Source organism: Benincasa hispida, chromosome 7 (genome assembly GCF_027475165.1).
Source record: "Benincasa hispida cultivar pf3 chromosome 7, pf3_genome.v1.1, whole genome shotgun sequence".
Taxonomy (NCBI): Eukaryota; Viridiplantae; Streptophyta; class Magnoliopsida; order Cucurbitales; family Cucurbitaceae; genus Benincasa; species Benincasa hispida.
Window position 1 is genome coordinate 16,291,074 of NC_143484.1, and position 6,477 is coordinate 16,297,550.

The 6,477-nt window shown below is 29.2% G+C and overlaps 1 non-coding gene across 1 annotated transcript; it reads left to right on the forward strand.

The window, feature by feature from the left end:
* The first annotated feature begins 5,673 nt into the window (after positions 1-5,673).
* Positions 5,674-5,755, forward strand: TRNAS-AGA (transfer RNA serine (anticodon AGA)). Its single transcript has one exon. It is a non-coding gene; the product is annotated as a tRNA-Ser (tRNA).
* Positions 5,756-6,477: the final 722 nt, after the last annotated feature.

The following is a 6,477-nucleotide window of genomic DNA, read 5'->3' on the forward strand; positions in this document are numbered from 1 at the left end:
AATATATATGTGAAAATTCTGTCATAATGAATTGGAAAGATCCGCTTCCGCTCATTGGTACTCTTGTATAAGAGTTCCGTCAGAATTTAGATCTTTATCATGTAATTTGAAAGTCAAAGTGAATGTCTTGAGACATGAAAATGAAAACTTTAGATCTTTCTCTTCGAAATTAAGTGATGAAATTGCTAGTTTGCAAAATAAAATTGTTGAGTTGGAAACTAGTAATACTTCTTTAGAAAAAGAAAAAAAATCTCTTTTGTGGACAAAATTAAATTTGTTGAATGTGATGTTGATGAGAAAAATAATCTTTTACATATGCTTAAAGAAAAAGATTTGTTATGAGAAAAATAATCTTTTACATATGCTTAAAGAAAAAGATTTGTTTGCTATAAAAGAGCTTGAAATTGCAAAAAAATCTATTAAAAACTGACTATTGGTACACAATGATTAGATAAGATTATTGACATATGTAAACCATGTATGTCTCAAGATGTTTTGTCTAATGTATCTAATTTGTTGAAGCTAAATTTGTGCCAAAGCATGAAAAAGTTAAATATATTCAAGAAAAATCAAAGTGTGTGCATAAACAAAATCATGTTAGATCAAAATATGCTCATAATGTGAATTTTATGTCTAAGCACGAAAAAAGTAGATCTATGCATGAAAAATCAAATTTTTTACCTAAACATTTTTATGAAAAATCTAAATGTATGTATAATACTAAATTTGTGCCTAAACATATAAATGTTAGAGATTTGCATGTAAAATCAAAATTTGTGCCTACTTGTCATTTTTGTGGAGTTAAAGGTCATATTAAATCAAATTGTTTTAAATTGAAAAATACTACTAGAAAGAATGTCCTGAATAGAAATAAGGTGCAAAATCAATTAATTATATGTTATTCTTGTGGAAAAAATGGTCATAAAATTGATACTTATTATTTGCCAATAATGAATCCTAGTAATGTTGGAATTAAATTAAATGAGTTCCAAAATCTTTGCTCAGTAATAATGAAGGACCCAAGAAATGGGTACCAAATCTTTTGGTTGAGATTTGTAGATGTAATTCAAGAAACAATTGTTGCTTGGAATTCAAATGAGAAATTAATTCAAATTGAAGCAACTAGTATGGCTTTGCTTTAATCTAAGAAAGGAAAATTTGCATTGAGATAATTATGATATTACTATATTTTATATAAATCATATATCTTGAAGGAGTTTAAAAGGTTTGGATTTGATTTTTTGCATTGTTATTTGTTTTAATGCCATGAGAAATATTTGTATATCTATTTTGGCATGGATCTATTTTGCTTATTATATGACTTTTTTGTTGTTTAGATGTTTGCTATATCATTGTAATTCTCTTGCTAAGTAGGAAGTAAATAATATTTAGTCTTGCAAAAGATTGTCATTGTTTTGCTGATTAAGATATGTTGTTTGTCTTTTGATTATAATTGATTATAGTTTTATTAAATGCTTTTTGAGCATGAATTACGCATATTCTTTGAATATATTATTAAATGAAATTTATTTTAAAAAGAAAATGAATTTAATATTATTTTATATTTGTATTTAACAGCTAGTGTTGGACACATGGTAGACATTGCTTTTGTTGGGGTTTAAAAGAAATGATTCTAAAAAATATATAATTTTTTTTTTGTCTAATGGTTAGTTGAGTTTAAAATCTCACAATTGATTTTTCTTTTCCAAGATCCAATCCAAATTAAATGTGGTTTTCAACAATTTTTCCTCTCTATTTAAACTCATTTTCTTCTCAAAATCATAACAATAATTTTTATTGTTTTCAATCCTCCATAACTTACTAAGTCAGCATTTTTGCTCTCTCTCCAAGCTTCAATTTTCTTCTTTTCATCTTCTTCTTGAGAAAGATATTTCATATTGTGAGGATTGATTCATTGAGTACTAAATTTGTAAATCCACTCTTTTAAAGAGTTTGTCGAGTATGCTATTTATTTTCCAAATTATTGTAAAAGTTTTTCTTGATCCCAAAAAAAAGTCATTGTAACGGTTTGATCCTCATCTATTGAAAGAATTGGGTTTGTTCTTGCGGTCGGAAAAAGAACGTTGTACAATTCGACTCTCAGTCGTGGAAAGAGTCAAGTTCGTAATGACATACCAGGAGGAGTTTGGGAAGTGGATGTAAGCCAGCTGTACCAAACTACTATAAAATTCTCGAAGTCAAGTTCTCTCTCTCCTATTCAATTTTGTTATTAATTTATTATTATTATTATTTGCATGAAATTAATTATTATAATTTATCCTTGAAATTAATTGCCCACATTTGTTTATTTATGTTAGTTGAATTTGTCTTTAATATTTATATTACCAATCTTATTATAAAAATTAAATTGGATATTTAAATTTATTTGCATGAATTAATTGTTTAAATTATTTATAGCAAAAAGTTTGTTAATATGTTTATTTTAGTCCACATTAGTAATAAATTTGCATTAGTTTAAATAAACCTTATTCACCCCTCTAAGGTTGTGTTTGAACCGGAGAATCGATGTCGTTAATTCGACTCCAAACCGAAATAAAAGAAAATTTATAAATACCCGACTACTCCTATTACTACTAAAACATAGCAACAACGGTAAGTGCGGGGTCGAACCACAGAGAAGCGAAGAATTAATTTCTTTTTGTGTTAGATTTGACTGTGGGAAAAAACTGTAAAAACGAGATTTTGGTTTCGATTTAGGAAGATGCAAGAAAAGTAAATTGCAAGGGATATATGGAGTGGTAAAAGACTCCTTTAGTTATTAGATCAAGTGCCCATTTGATGTAAATTAAGTCATTGTTATATACTAGTATTCAAATTATGAATGCATAGCTACTCGATTTGATAAGAATTAATCAATCTCTACAAAGGCCAACAATCAATTAGTGTAAACCAAATCGAGCGTCCTAATCTGTAGTTAAGGCTTGAAAAACCTTACCTTAACTAGCCTACATATTCCTAGATGTAATTGGGTCCTTAGCGGCCATAAAGAACAAGAAACACATGCATGAAGATCAAGGATTCAACTATGTTGATTAAGTGTCGGGAAAGCCATGTTCAAATAATCAAAGTATTCTTTAAATCTAGATTAAATGTACAATGCAATAATTCAAGGTCAACCTATACACCTAAGTATGCTCATCTAATCTGTGCTACAAGAGTAAATTCAAAGCATGGATGATTACAAGTATACGTGTGGGCCTAAATTTAATTAGCAAAGACATGCAATCATGATAGGGTCGTCAGTCCAACACACAACTGAAAATCTAAATCATGCGAGATTAAGGAAAAACATAATTCTTAATTGAAGCACAAAATTGAACATATAACTCATTAAATTACAAATAATACTTAGTCCAAGAACTAATAGAAAATTACCTCATTGATTCATAGATAAAGCCAATGGGATACAATCCAATACAAATCCATAATCCAGAAAAGTAAATCTAACCTACAATACTGAAAACATAGAGGAAAACATACAATCTGTGCTGAGGCTCTATTTATAGAGCCATGCCCTTGTCTACATTGATAATCCTGCTCTGATTGGTTGCTATCATATGTCGAGGTAGGTGAGAATGTCAGCGCTGCATCATGGTCAATGATCAAGACGTACGTCAGAGTATCTGCTCTATGATTTCAGAAATCCCGAGGCATGCGATGATTCCTGTTTTTCCTGCAAAACATAGACTTTGACATTCTTTTGCCATGAAATGCGGTTAGCGAGTGTGTTTGCAATATCTTTATAAAACTTTAATTTTTAATACCAATTTAACCATGACCGGTGTATTTTCTTCCTATCTATTGTGGCATATTCTAAGAATGTGGTACAAATGTCTTGTATTTCTATAAGTTATCACCTATGCAATGAGTCTGCATAAAATCAAACCGAGGAATAAGTCACTCTTACTTTATACATTGTTTACTGTTTAAGACTGACTATTTCTCTTAGATGACCTAGGTAACTCGATCTTAATCCTAAACTAACTATGAACTTCTGTTTATTTGGGATTATCCTTAAATTTGCATAGGTGAGGGTTGGCTCAATTGCGTCGGCTCAATAAGCCTCCCATTTCAGGGGTAAGGTCGGGTAGATAGTTGGAGATATAAGATGCAATAAGGAATTCACGCCTACTCAATTTAGAGATAGGAGAAAGGTCGTTCTCTTAAGTACTAAATCCAGGTCTTGAACAAGGGGCCCCACCTTTCATTGGTCTGAGAGGGATCCAGTTTAGTGATTGGATCACAAACCAATTGTTCATTAGAGAATTAGTGGAACTTAAGGAGCAAGATGTAATATCGGTGGCAAAACAACATATTGACCCAATCGTTATTACGAACAACCTGTGAAGGATCGACTTATTGATTATGGTAAAATCAAGTGGACACATATATCTACAGTGAGGAGAGTGCAACTATCGAGCATAGTGGTGTGACTTGATAATTAACGAATATTGATTAATTTGGTCTAAAAAGAGTTTTAGCCAATTAATCTTAAATCGTTGGAGCTCATGATTTGTAGGTCCATAAAGTCCCTCTACTAGCTCGAAAAACATAAACACCTTGAATTAATAAATTTAATGAATTTGAAATGATATCAATTTGAAGTATTCAAATTCAAATTAGGGTTTGAATTTGAATAAGTTCAAAATCAAATTAGGGTTTATATAATTATATTTGATATAATTAAACATTTAATTTATCAAAATTAAATAAAATTTGAGAGTTTATAATATTTAAATATTGATTTACATATTAATTACATGAATAGGATTCATGTTTAAAATCGAGTGTGTGATCAATTTAATTAACTATGTTTAATTAACTAAAAAAATTAAATTAATTTTCAATTTCAATTCAATTTGAGAAATTGAATTTTAATGCTTTAAAATTAATTAATCATGAATTAATTAAATCAAATTTTAGTTAATTTTTTAATTAATTAAAGTTTGAATTTAAATATGCAAAATTGGAAATTATATTTGAGTGGGATCTTCGCACTTTTTTCACACAATTGAAGTGTTACCCTCGTATACACACACAAATCACATTTTCATACATGCAAATGAGGTGACCTTGAGATGTCTCTTTCAATGCTTGCATGAAAAGAGTGGATAAATTCACTCCAATTTGGCTGAGGAACGAGAGGCTGGTTGTTGGAAAGTTTCTTATAGAAAGCTTGTTCATCATCTAAAAACCCATTTTTTTCCTTCACAAATTCACTCCAATCTGAGTTTCACCACTCAAATTCAAGATTGAGTATAGTAGAGAAGATCTCTTAGTGGTTTACTATCGAATTGGAGCCGGATTTACGTGAAGAGCAACTTGGAATTGGGAGAATTCATCAAAGGTATGTAGTTTAGAAACCCTCTTCTAAAGTTTCTATTTAAGCATAATTTTATAACTCAAATTAAATGTAATTAGAGTGCTTATTGATTCGGTTTGCTTCCATTACATGCTAGTAGATCCTAACAACATGAACATCAAGCATGAATAGATACAAGGCACATAAACAGCATGAATGGTGACACAAAGCCTTTGAGATATTATTTTTCTATTATAATATTCATAATAAAAAATTGTTTTAATAAAATCATGTCATTGAATTTATATTATTGTTAATTAATTACTTTAAATTCTGGTTTGTAACGGGAAGTGGGCGTGCCGGAGTGGTTATCGGGCATGACTAGAAATCATGTGGGCTCTGCCCGCGCAGGTTCGAATCCTGTCGCTCACGTTTTTCTCTTTTTTTTTTTTCATTATTATTATTTTATTTACCTTTTGTCTTTTTTACTCTCTTTCTATGACAATAGAAGGACACAACTATTTTCCCATTTTGCTTTTCTTGTGAAAGAATTATTCAACACACACTTTAGTTCAAAATAATAGGACAAAAAACTCTAAAAAAAAAATAAAAGTTGAACCTAAAAAAAATAGAGGGAGGATAATAAATACTGAGTCTTGTTTACTTTCGCAGATACTTGCAACTATACAAGTAACGAGATTCACGTATTTTTAAGAAATTTTCTAAACTATTGTAATATGGACACTAATTCCAAACTTCCAGTGATTCATTGTCACATCAACATCCATTAGTAATTAGGTAGAGTTTAATAACATTAAATATCTTTATAAAAAGTAAAAATAATCTAACGTAAACACATAAAATAGGTAATAAGGAAGTATTATTATTATTATTATTATTTGCTATTTTTTCTTGTATATTTCCAATGATCTTTGCTAAGTTAATGTTCATCTAAACAATCTAAAGGATAGACTTAATAATCTTTAATAGACTAGTCTTTTCATAATATGTACTTTTTATCGATATTATCTTATTGTCAAATAACTAATGAATTTTGTATTATTTTAAATGTTTAAATGGGATTCATAATAAATAGAATGATAAATTACGAGGTTAATTGTTGAACCTAATTTTATATTTGTCTCTGTTTGTAG